Source organism: Hakea prostrata, chromosome 4 (genome assembly GCF_041222555.1).
Source record: "Hakea prostrata isolate BN-2017 chromosome 4, UWA_Hpros_2, whole genome shotgun sequence".
Lineage (NCBI taxonomy): Eukaryota > Viridiplantae > Streptophyta > Magnoliopsida > Proteales > Proteaceae > Hakea > Hakea prostrata.
Window position 1 is genome coordinate 23375406 of NC_142603.1, and position 22350 is coordinate 23397755.

Consider the following 22350-nt stretch of genomic DNA (forward strand, 5'->3'; position numbering starts at 1 on the left):
TCTCTGTTTCTACTAAAAGTCTTATAATTGTTTTTGGTTTGCATTCTAGAAGACTTATACTTAATTACAGGTAAGGACATACAATCTTATCTTTATGCAATGACTTGAACATGCTAGTCCAGTGTCTTTCATTACTGTTCTTTAATTGTATATATTGTTATAACTGTGTATAGCATGCTGATCTTATCCTATACTTGTTGTTTGTATTGTCTTCGGATGTACTTTATTAATTATGAATGTGACATCATGATGTTGATGTATTGTGGTTTTGATGGAAAAGGTATTCCATTTGGATATCTTGGCTTGAGATATCAGAGGGTTGTGGTATGGGACACATGCTCGTTGATGTCTCCGGCACTATCATAACTATTGGATGACATACCTAGGTAGAGTCTAGAGTTGTATGGCTAAGTACCCCACATACTTCTACCCTTTTGGTAGGGGAATTGAAGCCGGATGACTTGTGACGATGGTGATGTGACTCTGTTTCATCCTACAACGATAACCAATCCTTGCGGAGACTCAATGGTCCACTGTTGTTCATGCATTGGTAGGGTTGCATATCTTAGGGTTGGGCTCATGGACTGTCACATCCACCCAGCCGATACCCTACGTGGCATAGCCGGGTATGTGATCCACAGTCCAAGGATCAAGCATCAAGGGGCCATGCCTCCCACATACGTGATAACACAATCATGAACAATAATAATCAAGGTAAAAACAAGTAATAAAAGATATCATGAATAAGATACGACCACAGATAATCAGAATGCGGAATAAAAATGATATCAAATGTATAAGTGTGATCAAGAGAAAGAGATAGTGAGCGGAAGTCACTCCCTCGGTAGGCAGCGGAAAAGTAGTAAGAAATCAAGTTAAGTTACAATCCAACATCTCAAGAGTAACTTAGTGAAAGTTAATTACATATCCCAGTGTTTAAAAAAATCCAGGGGTGGGGGACTAGGCAAGGGTTTCCTCTATCTTAATAAGTACATCCTCGTAAGTGTAGACAAAGAAAGCCCAACACGGCCGCTCCCTCACCACTGTGGAGCTAACCCTGGTACGTAGTGTAATCCTCCTCGGTACCATAACCCTGATCTTCATAGTAGCCACCACCCGAAGGGTAGTATGTGGAATCATGGTCCGTCTCATAAGTCGTACCATCGGGGTCTTCAACACCTGTGGGATAATCTAACAAACATTTGCACAAAAGGAATGAGTTCAAAAGAACTCAGCAAGGCAGTAATTCCATAATTCATAAACCATATGAGTACAATTCATAACATGATGTAATATGATATGAGATACATGATGCAAATATGATTCTAACTCTATGAATGCTAGTCTCTAAGGTAGACATGCTTTAAGTCATAGCACCATACTTCTTTAGGAAAGTCTCAGTCACTCAGCACCTAGGGGAATTGGGTCATGCATCCCTCTCTGACAATCCATGGATGGGGTTTTGGTCACCGCTCTCTCACATCACCATTTGGTCTAAGTATTGGCGCATGTCAAGGTAAAGTCTAGTCCAATGCAAGTCATCTACTCAGTCGTATCAAGTCAAATCCGGATACTTCCATTCCTCCCATCCTGGGATCTTTTCTGGTATCCTTCACACTAGAGTCACGGATATTACCCACCGGACTCACCAACCCTATTGATCATCCACAAATAGTAGACAGGAAGCTCTCACGTCCTCTCACGGATATGACTCACCGGTCTCGAGCGCCCGTGAGCCCAAGTCTAGCTATTTGCAACCCTACCAATAAATGGCCCCTTTCGGGTATCCATAGCATGGTTTATGTCCTCTCACGGGTTGGTTACCAGTCTTGAACACCCATCAAACCATACACTACCACGGGTCGTTCTGTCTCAATGCCCTTCAGATTCGGATCTGACACAACAAGGACATCCTAGCCACACAACTAGACAATCCTATGTATGTCATCCAATAACCCAGGAAAGTGTCGATGGGCACCTTCGGAGAACATCCCATACTATTCCCTCCGACGCCCAAGGACAAAAGCGTCAATAGGACACTCCCCAATCCCAGATTATACCTAAGCAATCACATGCTCAAGTCCATTATACCATACACAATTGATACATCATCTTAATAGAAGTTAATTCATAACATCGCAATGATTCATCATATATATAAGTAACAAGAATGACTAATCATTATAACAAGAATATATAAAAATACAATACTACTATTCTAAAGCATGTATTGCAGTCCTACGATATTCAAAAGTAATAAAGAGACTATGTTCACTAAGTTATGAACGTCAAGACATAATCTCATAGCCTATGTATTTATGGAAATAACTGTCCTTACCTTACGTTGTGATGATGATGATCCAAAGGTCACACAAGAATGATCCAATGATGGTAATAAGACCCTAGACAAACATAAATGAGAAATTAGAGAAGAAATCGGGAAAATCGGAGGTCGAACAGGTCAAAACGGCGAAGGACACAATTCAGTAGCATGCTTGGTCGATGCTCTTGGTTGATGGGATCGACCAAGGAGGATCGACCAAGACAGTCTCGGGGTTGCATAGTGGATTTTGGGATTTTGGTCCGAAATTGGTCTTCCGGGGCTCAGATCAATCCGGAACTTGGAGGGATGACTAATAACAGTATAAGAACACTACTAATGAAGTAATTAACACGATCTAAAGGTCTAAATAGAAAGCCCCAAATTGGACTACTAAGTTCTATAGACAAGAATCATAGCATGGATTGAAATCATATGCATTTGCATTGGAAATGCATGAATTAGCTAAGGGAACTAATAGGAATTGGGTTAGAATCATATGTTAGACATAGACATAGACATAGCACACTATATACCTCAGTTTAGGACAAGAATGTATGAAGTTAAGGAGAGAATCAAATGAATGCATATGCAAGGCTTGAAATGAGAGCATAGCATCAATGGAAATGGAATAAGATCAATGATTAGCTAAGAGTGTACACTTGGAGTGATGGTTGCAAGGTTGCAGCATCAACTCCAAGGTTGCAACAACAAGAAAAGAAAAGAAAAGAGTAGGATAGAGAGTGAAGATGAGAGTTCATACCTTGTAGATGATAATGGAGGCAATAATCAAATGATTGGCAATGATTAGAGTAGAATCTTCTTCACCAATATCAAGGAGGAGCTTTGGGGAACCTTCTCCACGTTCTCAGGTGTGGCAATGATTAGAATTGGGTTCAAAACACGAGGCTAGCATAAATAGGGTAGGGAATATTTCAAAGGAATCATTAACTCGAATTTGGCAGCCTTGGTCGATGCTCTTGGTCGATGGGATCGACCAAAGACAGTTCTGCAGAAAAATCAATACTAGTTCAACAACTTCGGATAGGGATTCGGAGGGCTATACAGGGTCAAATTGAGTGGGGGTGTTCTTCTACAATTCACTCAAGAAATCTAGTTTCGGGGAATACCTTCGGATTGTGCACGGGAGTTCATTAGGTACTTCAACTAGTTCACCCCTCTTCGATGAGCATATTTTCACTAAACACTGACAATGTACTCAAGTAAGGGGCATCATCGTCAATGTCCATGGGCTCGGACTCCGACACTAGATCATCAACTAGTAGGGTCCACCAGTCTCTTCTACCACCGCTTTGGGTCTTCGGACTTACAAACATCAAGAGTTCCGAGTCAGGGTAAGGATAGGGCTAGATTTCACATGGACGTCCAAGGAGCGCACCGGGTGTCGTGAGGAGTCATGAGAGCTTTCCGCCCCAACAATATGTGGATGATCATAGGGTTATGAAATGGAGTCCAATTGCGGTAGCCAATCCGTGAGGGTTCTCATTCCTAGGTTGCGAAGGATATTGAACTGAATTGGTTGGTGCCATAGGGGATGTATTTGGACTTCATGTAGTGTGTTACTATTATGACTTGCATTGGACTAGAAACCCCAACATGCGCCAATACTCATTACCAATGGTCGTGGTGAGAGAGTGTTGACTTAACCCCAGCCATGGTTTGAGAGCAAGATGTGGACTTACTCCTTTTCCCAGGATCCCTACAAAGGTATCCAGTCCTCCTTGGGATCAGAGTGACTAGACCTACCCAAAGGAGGGCTTGTGTATAACTTAAAGCATGTCAATTGTTAAAGACTTGCATAGTTAGATCTTAGTGGCATTCATACATTTGCATTTCATACATATCATATTTGCATTTTTTATGGTGTGGACTTATGGATGAGAATTATGTTGTACTTATTGAGTTTGTCAGATTTCATTCCTTTACTTCTATGTTATGTTAGCCTATACAGATGGAGGAAATGTGTTGGAAATTGGATTGGTACCCCATGAAGGAGCCTTCTCGTATGAAGAGGATGTGACACCAGCAATGGGAGATGGAGATAGCCTGTGGCGGGAGCTCCTGTGAGTGCATGGAGTGCGCTTATAGCACCCATTGATGGACGGAGGAGACAAGTTACCAGACATTTTGCTGATCGTCTGGAGAAGAATTGGAGAACCCCTCACCTTGCTAAACTTGAGTCACAATTCTTAGTTTTAGAGAAAGAAACGGGAAAGAAGATTATTTGAATTATTTTGATTTGTTTCCACTAAACTCATATTCTTTTTGATCATTTATTCTTTCCTTAATTATTTTATTGGAGTATTTGGACTCTTGTAATCTTTCTATTAATTATTGCACTTATTCTTACTCATGATTATATATACTTGCATTTATTATTATTGATGGGTAAGACCGTGGATCCTATGACGGTTCGCTCCCATGGGTTGTCGGGCGGGTAACCAAGACCGACGGGTGGGGTGTGACACCTGCTCTCCCACTGCCATGGATTTGTAAGAATAACTACAATAGAGATAGAGAGATTTCAATAGGGCATGAGGAAATGTCTTTTCCTCGTGACTATGATGCATTTGCAAGGTCCATTTGGTACAAATATAATTGAGTGACAAAGTATATAGATATGATGCAATGCTACTTATGATCAATACCCTTATTTGTATTGTAAAAGTGGATTTTAATGCCTAGCAAACAATTTAAGAGTAGTGATGGGTGCTTTCTCAAGAGAAAATTAGGAACAGCCAAATAATAGTCAAGTCTCCAAATAGAAATGCTTGAGTATATATGGCAAAAAGAATACCCCAAAATAAAGAAAAAGCTGAAATGCTTGATTATATATGAAAAAAAAAAAAAAGCAATTCTTAAAGTCAGAAAATGCATCCATATCCATAGTTCAAATCACTAACCAAGCCTAGCAACTATAAATAGAATTACACAACACACAATAAATTGTCCAATTTGTAATAGTTTAACTAAGCCCATGTCCTGAACTAAAATTTTCAAGTGTTACACTTCCTTCTTTTGAGACTTTAACACTTCTTTCATTACTTGTTCTTCTTGCTATGTCTACATACCATTGGATATCTCTATGGGTGGGGGTACTTCTCCTATTGGCTCACACCAACGAAATAAAGAGCATCCATTAGGAAAGTCTTCATAGCCTTGATACAACCTATCAGTATTCTTGCATGACTCAAAACCGATTCTGACTACTGCCAATTTCCCATGATTGCATCTTGTGTTCTTAAGCCCCAAGTAAGAAGTTCTCACCTCATTTACACTAGATGTTGACATCCTGAAAAAGAGGGCATGGACAAAAAGTTTCTAAATTAATTTATTAGATGTGCAGTTCTATGTATATAGTTCTAACATCAAAATTTAAATGACTGGACATTAGAAGTATGGATGATTCATTAACATCCAATATTTTTTCAAACTTACCAGATTTTTTATTTTCCTTTCTTACCTTTCTTTCTTCTTTCTTTCTCTTCTTTTCTTTTCTTCCTTTCCTTCTTTATTTCAGAGCTGCCGCAAGGCAAAGAGGGGAGGGAAACATAATCTGAGTGTGTGTGTGTGTGTGTGTGTGAGAGAGAGAGAGAGAGAGAGAGAGAGAGAGAGAGAGAGAGAGAGAGAGAGAGAGAGAGAGAGAGAGAGAGAGAGAGAGAGAGAGAGAGAGAGAGAGAGAATGTTGAATGATATATCTTTTATGAAACTATCTAAGCACCCAAACCTCAATGTTAAGCTCCAATTAACCATCCAAAATTGATAGTAAATCCTCCATGTAAGAGGTACAACAGACCAACATACTCAATATGCAACACATATGACAAGGAAAACACCAATTATGCCAAATTAACATATAATGCAACAACATGGATAATCAGAAGATATTCTAGGATAAAAACCTGATCTAATAGAAGTATAAGCATAATTTCAAAGAAAATCTTTTATAATTGTGAGTTCAAAACTAGCAAATATACAATAGTGACAGACAGAGAAAGGTCATGAAGAACAAATATTGTTAACCATCTTATTGTTAGAATGAGAAAATAACTTCAATGAATTAGGCCAAGAAAGCTCTGAATAGCAATTGCTTTTTTCATAAGATGCATGTCCAAAAATATAAGAGGATATTCTGTAGTGGACAAAACATGAGATGCCAATGTTGAAGACAATCATGGAAAATAATGGTTCTAATCTAAAACTGTTACATCATCCATTAGCTAATTGAGGACTACATACATGATAGAAGACATCTAGATATAGAAAAGAAATTCGAAGGAAACTCAAGTTTTGACTAGGTGAAAATGAGAAACCTAGGTGGGATATTTGAGTAAATTTGATGATACCCCTTAAAACAGGTCCATCATATATTTATATATAAAGTGTAGTTCAGACTATGATAGCTCCATGGCTATTTACATAAACATATTCTATTCCTTAATACCCTCCCTCAAAGTCAAGGGCCCTTCAAGGACCTTGAATTTGGAACGAAGTAAAGAGAACCAAGGAGATGAAAGACTCTTTGTCAAGATATCCGCTAGTTGGTCAATTGTAGAAATATACCAAACCAATAACTCCTTCTTGGCCACACGACAAGACTTCGATAAAGTGTGGCATCCAATAAGGGTTTGCCACTCAAACTTGACAAATGGTGAGCAGGTGTCATTGGCGTGGAGATCGGTTTGACATCAGCCAATCTGGCTTTAGTCAAGAGACTATAGATATACTTCCGCTGAGATAGAAGAATACTAGTGGGCATAGGAATCATCGCAACACCCAAGAAAAACCATGCGGGGCCCAAATCTTTGAGAGCAAACTCCAAAGAGAGTGAGCTTAATAAGGACTCAATGGCCGATGAAGAGGGTCCAATGACAAAAATATCATCAACATATATCAACACATAAAGAGGCTCAGATGAGTGATGACGAATGAAAAGAGACGAGTCAATCTTAGATCCCGTAAACCCAAGAGTAACAAGATAAGAGCTAAGACGATGAAACCATGCTCTGGGTGCTTGCTTGAGCCCATAGAGAGATCTCTGTAGTTTGCATACATAGGAGGGATACCGAGAATCAACATAATTGGGTGGTTGATGCATATAAACATCCTCTTCGAGAGCGCCATGAAGAAAGGCATTATTTACATCAAGTTGTCTAACAAGCCAGTGTTTGGAGACAGCTAAGGTGAGGATGATATGGATAGTTGTGGGTTTGATAACGGGACTAAAAGTCTCATCATAATCTAGTCCATATTCCTGTGTGTAGCCTTTGGCAACTAAACGAGCTTTGTGACGTTCAATGGTCCCATCTAATTTCCTTTTGATGTGAAATAACCACTTGCAACCAATAACCCTTCTATCAAAGGGTGAGGGTGTGAGAATCCAAGTCTTGTTTGCAAGGAGAGCATTAAACTCATTGTCCATTGCAAGTCACCATACAGAAGATTTGAAAGCTTGACTATAGCAAGTAGGCTCCAAATCGGAAGATCCAACAGCTAATAAAGCCAATGGAAGTGGGTATCTAGTGGCATAGAAGCTCTTAGGAATTTTTGGGATACGAGTCCCATCCTAAGATCGAGTCACCATTGGATGAGATCTGGGCAAAACAATCTGATGATGAGTAGATTGACTTATTGAGGGAAGTGGCAACTCATTGAGCAACGGATGACTATCAACCGAATCATGTGTAGGAGATAAATGTGATTGAGTGAAATGCTGCCCAAGTGTATTCTATTCATGTAAATGAGTTGGACTAAAAGAATTATCATTTAAAGCCCCTGGAGTAGGAGCAACAGGCCCATTTATAACAATAGGAACAACAGACCCATTTAAATCACTAGAAGCAATAGGCCTATTTAACATACTAGTAGCAGCAAGCCCATTTATAACACTAGGAACAACAGACCCATTTAAATCACTAGAAGCAGTAGGCCCATGTAACATACTAGTAGCAGCAGGCCCATTTATTACACTTGGAACAACAGACCCATTTAAAACACTAGAAGTAGTATGCCCATTTAAATCCATAGAAACTAACTGCCCATGTAAACGATTTAAACACTTTGCTGAATCAAAAAGTCCAATGTATCAAATTTTCTGTTGAAGAAATAACATTTTCAATGTGCACCAACGGATAACAACATTAGGAACAGCAGTAGCTGAATCAAGAGGATCAGCAATAGGTGTACCAACTCTAACACATGAACAGCCATCCAATAGCTCCATGGAACCTCTAGAACCTGTCTTTGAAACATCAAAATTGGTAGACAATGTAGTTGGTAATAACAAAGGAAAAGTAGAAGAAGATGAAGAGGGAGAAGCAGGAACCAAAGAAGTAGACCGGAAGGGAAACAAAATCTCATCAAAGACTACATGACGAGATACAAAAATCTTCCCAGTAGAAAGCTGCAAACACCTATACCCATGATGGCGAGTACTATATCCAATAAACACACAAGCATTTGAACGAAAATCTAATTTATGTTTATGGAATGGCCTCAACAGTGGGTAACAACAGCAACCAAATGTCTTAAGAAAAGTATAGTCAGGATGATGTTTAAACAAACAGGAAAAAGGAGAGGCAAAATTCAAAGCTGCAGTTGGTAGCCTATTTAAAATAAACACAACAGTAGAGAATGCATCCACCCAAAAATGCATAGGCATACCAGAGTGAGCAAGCAAAGATAAACCCTTTCAACAATTTGATGATGTTTTCGCTCAACCCTACCATTTTTTTCAGATGTATGTGGACAAGATAAGTGATGAGAAATCCCACAACTCTCAAGGAATGTAGAAAAAGTGCGATACTCCCCACCCCAATCAGATTGAAAGGTAAGAATGGGAGTAGAAAATTGTTTTTCAACAAAGAATTTAAACATTTGAAAGACTTGCAAAGCCTGAGATTTACAAGAAAGTAGATACAACCATGTAAATCTAGTAAAGTCATCCACAAATGAAACATAAAATCTATGTCCATCATTAGAAACCTCATGGGCAGGACCCCAAAGATCAGAAAACACAAGTTGAAAAGGTGCATTTGTATGTGTAGTACACGAAAGAAATGGTAGTTTATGACACTTTCCATATTGACAAGGTGCACATACAAATTATGATTTAACACCAACTGAAGGAAGATTAAATTGAGATAAAATGCGACTAACAGTATTTGTATTAGCATGCCCTAATCGCATATGCCAAACATCATGAGAAGCTCTAACAGCAATAAAAGCAGAAATAGAAGAAGAAGCAGCAACATAACTGTCTACAGGAAGCTGATACACACCATTTTTAAGGGGCCCGGTCACTAGGATATTGCCCGAGGAGCGATCCTTGATATGAAAACAAATATCATGAAATTAAAAAAAATACAGGATTATCAGATGTGAAATTACTCACAGATAACAAATTATAAGAAGCAGTAGGAACATGTAAAATGTCAGACAAATGAAATGGAGATTCATAAACTGAAATTTTGGAATTACCAACATGATGAATGGACAGACCTGTTCCATTGCCAATTTGGACTTGTTCATTTCCAATGTACTCAGCTGGAGAGCTTATGACACCCAAGTGTGGAGTAATATGATGTGAGGCACCCGAGTCAGGTAACCAGTGAGAGGTACTAGTTGGAGCACTAGCAAAAGGAGCCTGAGGCATCCGATACTGACCACTAGAAGATGAAGGTGTGGCAAACCTCTGAGTAGACCCAACAAATCTTGGAAGATGATAACAATTTTTAGCTGTGTGACTTGGTCGGTCACAAACTTGACAAGAGAGAGAGAATTGGCCACCACCACGACCTCCTCTACCAGCAAATTGGCCAGAGCTACGACCAACAAAGAAATTCCGAGAGAAATTTGGTCAAGAGTACTGAGATTGAGAAATATTTGCTACATGTTCTGTGATGTTAATGAGATCTTGCAATGCAGAAGCCAATTTGATTTCCTCACAGAACAATAGACCTTGAAGATCAGGAAGCTTAATAGGAGCAGTACAAGTAGTAACTGAGGTAACAAATGACTGGTACTTAGACCCTAGGCCTCCAAGAATAAACAACACGAGCTTTGACTCAGAAATTGGAGCAGATGTAAGGGCCAAAGCATCAACAATTTTCTTGACCTTCAAAAGTTAGTCATTCATGGAATCAGCTCCCTTCTTTATATTATGCAATTGAAGCCGAAGCTGCATCACTCTTGCTTGAGACGAAGAGGCATAGGTAGCCATCAACGCATTCCATACCTCAAAAGAAATCTTCAAGCCAACCACTTGGGAATGAACATAGTCAGTGAGGGAGGAAAGAAGCCAACTCAACAGTAGCTAATCTTGTTTGTGCCAAGTAAAGAATGCAAGATTTGGTCTTGGAGAAGCGGAGTCAGAATCAAGAAACGGATCAGGCCGAGAATTCGTTCCATCAATGAGAGACATGAAACCAATGGTGTTTAACAAAGGCAGAAATTGAGAACGCCATATCAAATAATTCTCTCTAGAAAGCTTAATCGACAAATAATGGTGGACGTTTGAAAATGAATAAGAAGAAGATGAATCCGAAGGTTGCACATCAAATGTAGAAGAATCTGACGCCATGAATCACAAATCTTGTGAAATCTTGACAAGAAGAATCTCAAATTGCAGAGATAGTGTAATCTTGTTCTCAAACTTCTTGAATCAAAAGTCACAAAACAAAGTTCACAAATGACTTATTTGCCGCTAGCAAGATCAGCTACTGGTTCGTCACAATCTAGTATGAAAAACTTAGAACTCGGAGCGCAGAGAACCAAATCTGAAATAGAGTTTGTAAAACTCAGATCTGAAACCACAAATCACATCTGCAACCGAAGAAATCTGAAGAAACACACCAAATCTGCACAAAAAACACACCAAATTTGCACAAAAACACACCAAATCTGTAACGAACTGAAGAAATCTAAAGCGAAGAAAAGCACCAAATCAGAACTAACTGAAGAAACCAACCGCGAATGCCCATCTCAGAACACACAAAGCTTCGAACACCAGAAACTGCAGATTTTAACACACCAGAAACTCAAACTAGGAACCAAAACGAACATAGATCCGAGAAGAAGAAGAACATAGATCTAAGAAGCAAAACTAGTAGAAGTACATCTTGATCGCCTTCAATTCCATAGCTCTATTGAGAAACCAAGTTCAAGAAAGAAAACTACAGTTCTTAGAAAAGCAACAGCAGGTTCTCGGTTCAAGAAACGTGTCAAATGTTGTCACATGGTCAAGAAGAGTAGTCAAGAAAGAATTATTTTATTTTTTCTTGTTTTCAAGAAAACCAAACCATATTGCAAACCAAGAAAAATTTTGTATGAACCAGAGTCAAAACCCAAGCGACTGATACCATATTTGAGTAAATTTGATGATACCCCTTAAAATAGGTCCATCATATATTTATATATAATTTGTAGTTCAGACTATGATAGCTCCATGGCTATTTACAGAAACATATTCTATTCCTTAATATGGGAAACTAGAAAATTTTGAGGAAACTTTGGATTTTTTTTTGCAAGTTTTGACAGGTTTTAGGGAGTATTTAGGGTGAGACTTTGCATTTAAGCTAATTAGAGTATAAAGAACACATAGGTTGTCTTTTGCTAAAAAAAATCAATGTAGATATGTCATTCAATGTACATAACATCAATGTATGGTTGTCCGAGAAGTACACTATAAACTTAATTACTTATATACTTAACATTCAATATATAATTTCTAACTTCAAAACATCAAAATACAAAGTAACTGACAATAAAAGGAAAGTACAACTCAATGCCAAGAGGAATGCCTCGGTGGATCCATCCTATGAGATGAGTAGTACTATGCCTATAACATCCTCTCCTCCAACCAACGGACATAGACATCCCATGACATTTTATGCCTATAGTTGTCAAGGTAATCGACAATTGTAACTTTATAAGTCTGGTCATCAACATTTCTAAGATAACCAATCTGAGGGAATATACAATTTAGATAGGGAAGTCTTGAGATTAGGGGGTGTTTGTCATGGTGTTTGGGGAAACATTAAAGAAACAAAAAAATTGAAAATTTGCGAAAGCTACGAAACTTGTAGGAAAAAGTCTTAGGTTTCGACAAAATTTTCCAAGTTTCCACTAAATTTTCCATGTCTCCCACGAAATTTGAGAAATTTTTTTTCATGAACCAGCTAGGTTGAACCAGGTTTAGGTTTTGACAAGTTTCGACAAAATTTTGATGGTTTCGATCGAAACTTGGGATTTTTTTCGGTCCCCTAATTTTTCGTTTCTAGATTTGTCAATAAAATGCATGCTTTATGCCCTAAGATTTCACAAATAAATGTGCTCATCAGATTTCCAAAATGGGAAATTTCGGTCAAAATTTCTCAAGTTTCAACCGAATTTTGTTCTATGTGTTGTGGAGAATAAATAGCCCGAGGGGTCCCCTCGGGAGTAAACACACCCCATTCGGGTGAAGTGTGTTATACCCTCGGGATGAATGGCGGAAACCCCACGGGAGACTCCAAGAGTCCCTCGAGAGGGACACACACATCCGCTCGGGTAGGTGTGCTCCCCTCCCTCGGGAGATTCAGAGAACCCCATCGGGAGGGACACACACACCCACTTGGGTAGGTGTGCTCCCCTCCTCGGGAGATTCAGAGAACCCCCTCGGGAGGGACACACACACCCGCTCAAGTAGGTGTGCTCCCCTCCCTCGGGGAAACTCAAAAACCCCCTCGGGAGGGACACACACCCACTCGGGTAGGTGTGCTCCCCTCCCTCGGGAGATTCAGAGAACCCCCTCGGGAGGGACACACCCACCCACTCGGGTAGGTGTGCTCCCCTCCTTGGGAGTCTCACTCAGAGAACCATTTCGGGAGAAAGCACACACCCACTCGGGCATGTGCATATTATCCCCTCGTGAGCCATGCATGAGATAAGTTTGAAAGGTAAGAAGACCTTTAATACTAAGTCCAAGAGTGATGTTGAAGACGACCAAGTCAAAAGGATCAGTTAGAGATAACTACCCACCATATCCGTTCCGAGACTTGGGGAGATGGATAAGTGAATAACAGCCCTATTAGGCTCGCCAAAGAAGGGAACGTGCTCCCTAAGATCTCTCACCCACTCTTCAACTGAGAACCATCTCAAGGTCTTCAATTGTTGCTTAGACTAATTTGGACGTCGGAGGCGGTTCCCCGGCCAAGACTAGGTCGGCTTGTTCTTGTTTTCTTTATGAGTGCAGGCATCTTAGCTACTTGTATTCTGTTGGAGAAGTCTCCAAGAGGTTATCCAACTATCCGGCTCTCGAAGAAGGTCTAGACGCAACACTATGCATCTAGAATATTGTTTAATAGTGCAAGCTTCAATAAACACCAGCTGGTCACAACTATAATTTGAACCCCTAACATCAAAGTGCAACCTCTCATGGCAAAGACCCTTTCAACAGTTTGAAACCACACAACCACTTGCAAGAAACTATGAAAAACCTTACAAGGATATCATTACTATGTACACGTTGTGGTCGGCGAACCAAAACCATAGCAACCCTAGGGATTTGACTGATGCAAAGGCACAACAATCCTTTTGGAGAGACTGTAATGCAACATGAAGTGCATTTGGTTTATGAATAAGCCTATCCAAAACTGACGTTGGCCCTTGAAATGGACGACAAGAGTTTAGCATTTGGGTGGAAAAGCTTAACAATTGATAAAAGTGACATGGATACACTAAAGCAAAGTAAGCAACATAGACACTCAGAGGTGTCTTTCAATGCGACATGGTAATAACCAGAAGTAAATATAAATACATTGAAGCAAAGCAAAGTAAGCACCATAGACAGTCAGATATGTTGCACTTTGGTGATAACACAGCATCTTAGATCTGATGGCAAACCCAATAAGAAAGGGAAAGGGTACCTCTTTGAAACTAAAAATCTTTTGAGTCACTTTTTGATATTGAAAATACTGCAAACAAAAGAAGGGGTAAATGAAATCAGAAGTTTATAGAAAACTTGTTAATTAACCTCATATCAGTGCCATTGAGTCAACTAATATTCAAATAGTGGCTTGCAATGGTTAATACATATACAAAATTCATCATCAACTAAATCCAAGAAGGGATACTGCCACAAAACCATACAACAGTGACGAGTCATCTCACTATCACATGCATGAACAGCTCAAAAATATTAGCATAACGTAACTGGATTTACTAGAGAATGCAACTACGTTGGGCATTGGCCAGAATTGCATGGCAGGAAGCTCACGATGCTATAGTCCACCAGCCATTGTTGATGGAAAATCCAATGACACTTAGGAAGAGTAAAATCTATAGCCTTCCAGATTTATATACAATGACACTCGAGAAGCTGCAATCACCCAGATTTTTCTTACATCATTGTTGGAGGACTCTTATAAAGTTCAGCTTCTGTTTGGTAGAATCAACCAATGGCTGCCGTATGGAAGATCACGCCGGCCGAATTCCTGCGAGTATGCTAATGAACTTCACACTGAAGCATAGGAGGATCTCTTAGTTATCTATGCATTCTAGGTTTTGAAAAAGGTGATGGGGAAGACAAGAACACGAAGCTAGGGCGAGTGCTGATGAAGCACCACAACCAGATGATCCAACAAACCAAGGAGAAGAACCAATTCTACAGGAATCAGCAGAAGCAAGATATTGAGTTTGTGACGGATGTAAACGACATAGACGCCGTCATCGACCATGCCAAAGCAGCTGAGCACCTCTTTCACTATCAAGAACCCCAACCCTAACCTCCTCATCGATGTGTAAGTTCAAATCGTTTCTTCCATTCAACCAGGCAATTTGTGCCAGGGAAGCTTGGATGCCTTATATAACCCTCATTCCTGTCGTCACAATCATGAGTTTTTGACTGAGTTCTACTTCCCTAAAACTCCCAATTGCTTAATATTAATTTCATTGCTTCAGTTATCTTTTAACTACATCAATCTGCTTTTGAAGTGGAGACCTGAAACATTGTTTCATAATTTAATTCTGTTGGTTTGTACTTCGGATATCAGATTAACCGCCAAAATTACAGGCGGAAGAAGGTGGGGAGCGGGGAAGGGAGTTGGTATTAACTATTAACTAATGTCACTAAAAATTGATATCTTATCTTGAAGAACATTTATTGTTAGTTTACCCTGTAAAACTTTTAAAGGCGTTGACTGAACAGATCTTAATTTTAAACTATTGGTTTTGTGGAGATTCATGGTTTGATTGATAATGCTTCGATCATAAACTTCTGAAGTACTGAAATTGGGATGATACACATACACCCATTGAATTTTAAACAAAGACAATGAAGACGTTGGTGCTGAGTTTGTTTAGCAAATTTTATTCCTCAATATATGAGAAACTTTTATAGTAACTACTGCCTTTCAGTTGATTCTGTTATATTTTGGTTTAATGTGCATTGGTGCTACTACTGCAAGGGCACTCAAGTCAGTACTTCAAGGGATTCTCTATCTTCTGAAGGTTAAGGAATGTCAAATTTCTTCTCTGTCTAGATTATTGGGCAAATCCTTGGATTATATTCAAAGTTATGATGAAACCATAAAGATTCAGAAGATTTTTAGTCTATGTTTTTCCAGAGAAAAGTTGAACTCCATGAAACCCATTTCGTACATGGCTCCAGTCGCTGTTGTGTTCCTTCATCCTGCATCTCTTTTGACTGAGGAAAATATGGTAGGGATCACACCAGCATTTGCAAGAGATGATTTTAAGATCATTTGGTATCTTCTCTTCAATTCTGCACTTGCATGAATTTGACAAATTTCTTGGTTACCAATCACACCAGTGCGCTTAACTCTCTAGGTATGTCCCTGTGGTGAAAGTAAAATACATTGCTTATTTCTATGAAATCTCATTTGTTCTGTTAATAGATTCATGTGAATCTATTTTAGAATTACTAATTTCTGCAAATTCAATATTTAAGTTAGTATTGAATATTAACGCCTTGTGACATTTTCTTCTCTGATGATTTGTCAAGTTTCTGGTTTTGATTCAGCTTTCTGAACAGTGAGAAATGGGGGGAAATCTTTCTAATGAATAAATCGGCCTATATGAATAATTGGATTCTTGATGTCATGGATATAATAATTTCAGCAATGAAGATCTTTAAAGATTATATAGAGCAAGAACTGACAGACACATGAAGATCTTTATCTTTATTTACTTCTTATGAATTTCTATTAATTTGTTACTATGTTTCCCATATTTGGGTATTTTGAGAAAGGAAATTTAGTGATTGGATTTCTGTTAATTTCTATTTTGGAAACCTTGCACATTAATAGAGTTTCGATTTAGCATATTGAAAGAATTAGTTTCTATTTATCTTTGTTTGTACCCCCTCTTCTCTCCTTCACACCCCTCCTCCCAAACACACACACACTATTGTTGGCCTTTTTTCCTTCTTGTGATTTTGTCATTGAAAAACTTGTAGCCCTTTTTATGCGTATGGTGGACTTCCCTGCACTTGCATGTAGAGTTAGCTGTGTATCCTATTCTAAGTTAGCTTAGTTGCTTCAGACATGAAGAGAATGAGAAACCTGTCCTCACACCCTTTGAGAAGAACTTCTTTAACCCCCAAAAAAAAAAAAATGAGGAGAAGAACCTGGACATCTGGAAGCAGCTCTGGTGGGTGCTTGAACCAAGTGATTTGGTAAAATTCATGTAGTTTTTCACTGGTTCCTTTCTTCCACTGAAGTTTATTTTCCACTTCAAATTTGTAGAGTTTCCTGTTGTACTGTTTAAATAATTATCCTTGTGGGTTGTAGGATAATGCAACCCAAGGATAGAATCATTAGGAATGCAACATTGTTAAAGTGAAATAGAAGACTCTAGAGATAAAGATGTTCGAAGAAAAGTTAGTGTTAGGAATGAGATGCATGCTTGAAAATGATGAGTTCAAGAAGTTGGTTTGGATTGACTTAAACTTAAAACTAGAAAGATTATCCTACTTGCATGCAACAATTTCGAAAACAGTTCGTTTGTACCCTGTTGTCCTACAGGTTTGTAGCCAAATATCTCAAAAGTACAAAATAAGAATTTCAGAGGATTATATTCAACTCTTAATCTCAACAACAGAGGTTGATAGCCACAGAAGGACCTGCAAGCTCTATAGTTTGTATCACAGGGAGCACTGGATGCATCAGTTCTTGGCTTGTTAAGAAGCTTGTTGAGAGGGTTATTCTGTCAAAACTAGGGGCGGACCCGGGATGAAATATTGGGGGGGGGGGCGAAGAACGAAAGCCAAATAACCTTCCCGTCAGGGAAACACTAATTTTGTCATACATATTATGTGGGCCCTTATAAGATTCATTTGAGGTCCCACCTCTAAATTATTTTATTATATTAAAGAATAAACCCACATATATTTTGTGGGGCCCACACATATTTGAAGAAAAAAAGGGTAAATTATTGATAATGATATTTTTTTTCGACAAAATATAGGTAAAATTAAAGCAATAATATAGAAAAAAAATATATACACATGACTTCAACCCTAAAAAGTTAGATGCAAGCCAATATTTTCTTTGGTAGGATGTAAACCAAATTTTTGTTTTAGGTAAGAGATGCAACCCAATGATAATTAGATACCTACTAACTATAGATATTTTATTCACAATTTTTTTTTTGGTTTGCCAACCCTGGTTTGTAAACCGATGGTTCGACCCGCGTCGCACACCTGGCTTTGTTGGGTGAGTCTCCCAGCGGGGATTTTTTGCATCCACAAGGATTCGATACCGGAACCATGCTTAAGCGAACCAAGCTGCTTACCACTTGGACCAACCCCGTTGGTTTTTTATTCACAATTTAAAATCAAATAACAAAAACTGCAGAAAAAATAAAGAAACATAGAATATAAATCAAATAAAAAGAATAAAAAAAAGGAGAAAAAGAGAAAGAGTACCTAATTGTGGAGTAGATTTTTTTTTTTTTTCCAAATTTTCTTAACCCACGCTTATAGAAAGCGAAGAGAATAACTAGAAAGAAAGAAAAGGTAGAAAATAAATAAGAAGAAAAGAGGAGAGAGGAGAGAAGAGAATAAATAGAAGAAAAGAAAAGGTAGAAAATAAATAAGAAGAAAAGAGGAGAGAGGAGAGAGGATATAGAAGAGAATATATAGGGATTGAAGAGGTACTTTCTAATTATGAATGATATTTTGATTTTTGAATGCCTAATGAGATGTTTTTTCAAAAAATTATCCAGGTTTATAGAAACAGAAGAGAATAAATAGGAAGAAAAGATAAGAGAGAATAGTGGGGAGAATAAATAAAAATTGAGGAATTAGTTTTTAATTAGTAATGACATATGTGCTCATTATTTTACCTTTAAAAATTGTTCTCAATATTGGGGGGGGGGCAAATAGCGACATTTCACATATAGGAAGAGAAAAAAGTGGAAAAAACAAGGAATTAAGGGAATTTATATAAAAATTTTAAAAATCCGGGGCCATGGCCCCCCTCGGCCCCTTCATAGGTCCGCCCCTAGTCAGAACAAAAAGTGTTTGTAGGTTCCTTAATACATCATCCGCAGGGAGTGTTGAGGTTAGAGAACACAAAATTGAAGACTATGACGATAGTTTGCTGAGCTGATGTGGATTTCTGCTGAGTTCAAAAGATGTTATATGTGTTACCCTTTAGATTTCTCCATTGAGTTAAAATAGGTTTTGGCTTTCTACATCTTTGTCCCTGAAATATTTATGTTATATATGGTTGAAGAAAATATAAAAAGTTGTCTCTACATCTTTAATGTTATATATGGTTGAAGAAAATATTTATGTTATATATGGTTTCGACTCTTGCTTGCATTATAGCCAACTAGTCTTAATGAATTCTCATGGTGAACCATTTGAGATCATTGCCAACATCATTTCTTTGTGTCATTGATTTTTGTTCTTTTGAATCTCAACCCTGCAATCACCTCTGCACGCCTAACCATGGCAAGCCTCTATCCTATAGTAGAATTAACTCAATTGGTCCATTGTCTTGCACCCTATTGCAACTCTGCTGTGACTCTTTTGAATATCTATCTATCTATCCTATTAAAAAACAAAACAAAAACAAAACAAAAAGAATAAAATGACTATTAGATTGAAAATACATGTGATCTTTGAAAAACTCTCCTAATATTTCACAAACTTATGGAAAGAAGGTAAAACTGTCAGTCAAAAGAAATTAAAGAAGAAGAATAATTACCCAACAAAAAAAATTGAAAAAAAAAAAGAAAAGAAAGAAGAATGACATTAAAGAGATAATTAAAGAAAGACGAGACAAAAAAAATATTGTAATATTGGAATTACATTTGTTCATTAAAAAACTCCCTAGATATTTCACAATCTTGTGGAGAAAAACACAGAGGTGGAATGAAATAAAAGAAGAAGAATTGTTACCAACAAACATAAAAGGAAGGGTTTTTAGAGGAAGAGGAAAAGAAAAAAGAAAAATGATACAACAACTAAAAAATGATGTTAGAAAACGCAAAAGAAATGCAAGTAATCACTTTTATTAGGTTGATAAAAATAAAGTTTGGATTGTTTATTCGTGGGGGGGGGGGTTTCCCCCCCCCCCCCCCCCCAACCCCCCCCCCCAAAAAAAAAAAAACCCCCCCCCCGGGGGGGGGGGACCACACCAAAAAAAAAAAAAAAAAAAAAAAAGGAAAAAAAAAAAAAAAAAAAAAAAAAAAAAAAAAAAAAAAAAAAAAAAAAAAAGGGGGGGGGGGGGGGGAAAAAAAAAAAAAAAAAAAAAAAAAAAAAAAAAAAAAAAAAAAACATTTGTAATATAATGGTGGGAGTAGAGGCCCCCGGTTTGTGTTTTAAATTCTCATATTTCCAGAGTTGTCCCATCCAATTTGTTCATATGGGTCCTCATAATATGTTCTTATAGTAAACCAAATAACCAGGCCGCTTATTGAACAAAGGGAGCATCTCAACCATCTAAAACTCTTGAGTCTTGAAAACCGCCATTTCACTTGCCATGCAGGTAAGTTTATTCATCCTAGCAAATACTTGGAACTTGAGGTCTCCAAACCCATTCACTTTGTTAGTAGTAAGTTCCTCTTAAGTTGGCTTGACAAAAAAACTAGGGTCAGCATAAGGATATCAATTGCATATTAAAACCGTTTAATTGTACCAAATTGCTCCATCTAAAACCTCACCTTACTGCACTGTTCAAAATTTGGTATGATACGTACCGAAACCGAATTTCTTCGGTATGATTCCAGTTTTAGGTACTCATACCGTCGGTATGTACCGAATTGGTACCATACCAAATTAAGAAATATAAATGTAATTTTACAATTAAAACACTTTATCTTTACTCTATCCCTAATCCCTTGTTTCAGTTTTTCTTTTCGTCCTTCACTTCTTTTCTTAGATTTACTTGTTTTGTGTCTGTTAATATCATATTCTATGATTGTTTGATCGCAATTTCATTAGAATCTTAATGAACTAATTACAAAAGTGGCATGGATTTATTCGTACTAAGATTATACCGCACTAGATACCATGTTTAAACCGTTTTCCTGTACTAATTTTATACTGAAACCATACCAAACTGTTTTTGCAAATACCGAAACCGTACCATACTGTGTAAATTGTACGGTAAAGTTCTTGTTTTCGGTATTCAAAGTTGGTTCCGTACCGAAACTGTACTGATTGACACCCTTAGGTTAGCATATTAGCTCTAAAATAATGGAATTAGATAAGCTTTGTCCGTGCAAGATCTCAATGAATGGACCACTAACTTAGGAATCCCATTCAGAAATCTCAAAAGACACATACTGATAGTCATATTTTCATCTCTCTAAATAAATTCTTAAGAAATTTTCCACAAGGGAAGAGACGGCCTTCCAAGCTACTATCCACAACACTGGTTCTCTATAGAAATTTTTTCCAAGATTGGAGCTTGAAATCCTCAAGCTTAAGTAAAATCGAATTAGGGTTGTAAGACATGGACATGAAAAACAAAGGAGAAGCAAACGTGATGATGAATTCTGAGATTGCGGTTTCGAGATTCATAGGTGTCAAAGAGTGCAACGACCGAATAGGTCTGTTGGTGCAACTGGCACTTCAAAAAAAAAACAAGAAATGTTTCTAGGAAGGGGAGAAGGAAGAAAAAAAACCCACATTCAGTCTGCCAAAATATTCAAGCTATAATAAGAAAAAAAACATACAAAACCTATGTGCATTTGCACGTAGTATTGTACTAGTCATAACAAAAGTTAACAGTCCACGTGCATTTGCATATGAGAATGTACTAGTTATTCAGAAAGAAGAAGAGCAATTTTGATAGACCTATAATAGATTTTTTTTCTTACTTTTTTTTTTTTTGGGTAGAAAGATTTTTTTCTCACCTTAATCCATTTGACTTGATGGAAGTAAATACATGTAAGTTTACTCATTACTATGTATGTAAATGAGACAATTTGCCTTCTCCAGCAACTTTAAATTTTTTCCTTTCTTTGTATATTTTTCTTTCTTTTTTATGTTTTTGGGAAGATTTTTAGGAAGGTTGTGACCCTGTGGAAGTTACACAAACTTTTGACTTCCTTCTATCTGAAGATACTAATAATAACAATATCTCTCTATTCACTCCGTTAAAGTATGAAATAAACTCCATAGGTGAAGCTTTTCTCAAGAGGGTGTTAATATCCTCCTCAACAATTGTGAAAATTTAGATAGTGAGGCTGTCTTTTATCCAAAAAAAAATAGTGAGGCAGTCAAAATAGAAAGCAAATTCCTGACGCCTACGAATTGTACTGATTTGGAGGTTTATGAGTAAAATTTTTAATACAAAACCCATGAATTAATAATCATTCCAAATCTGAGCAAACCAACCATTTGTCACCACCCCGAATGTTCATTAATCTAAGATACTCAACCAAACCCATGAATGCTTTCCCCCTTGCTTGGTTCATAATGAAATTACAAAAATTAGATACTTCTAATTGATATACTTAATTGGAGATTTTGCTTGTTTAGAAGATGTCATAAC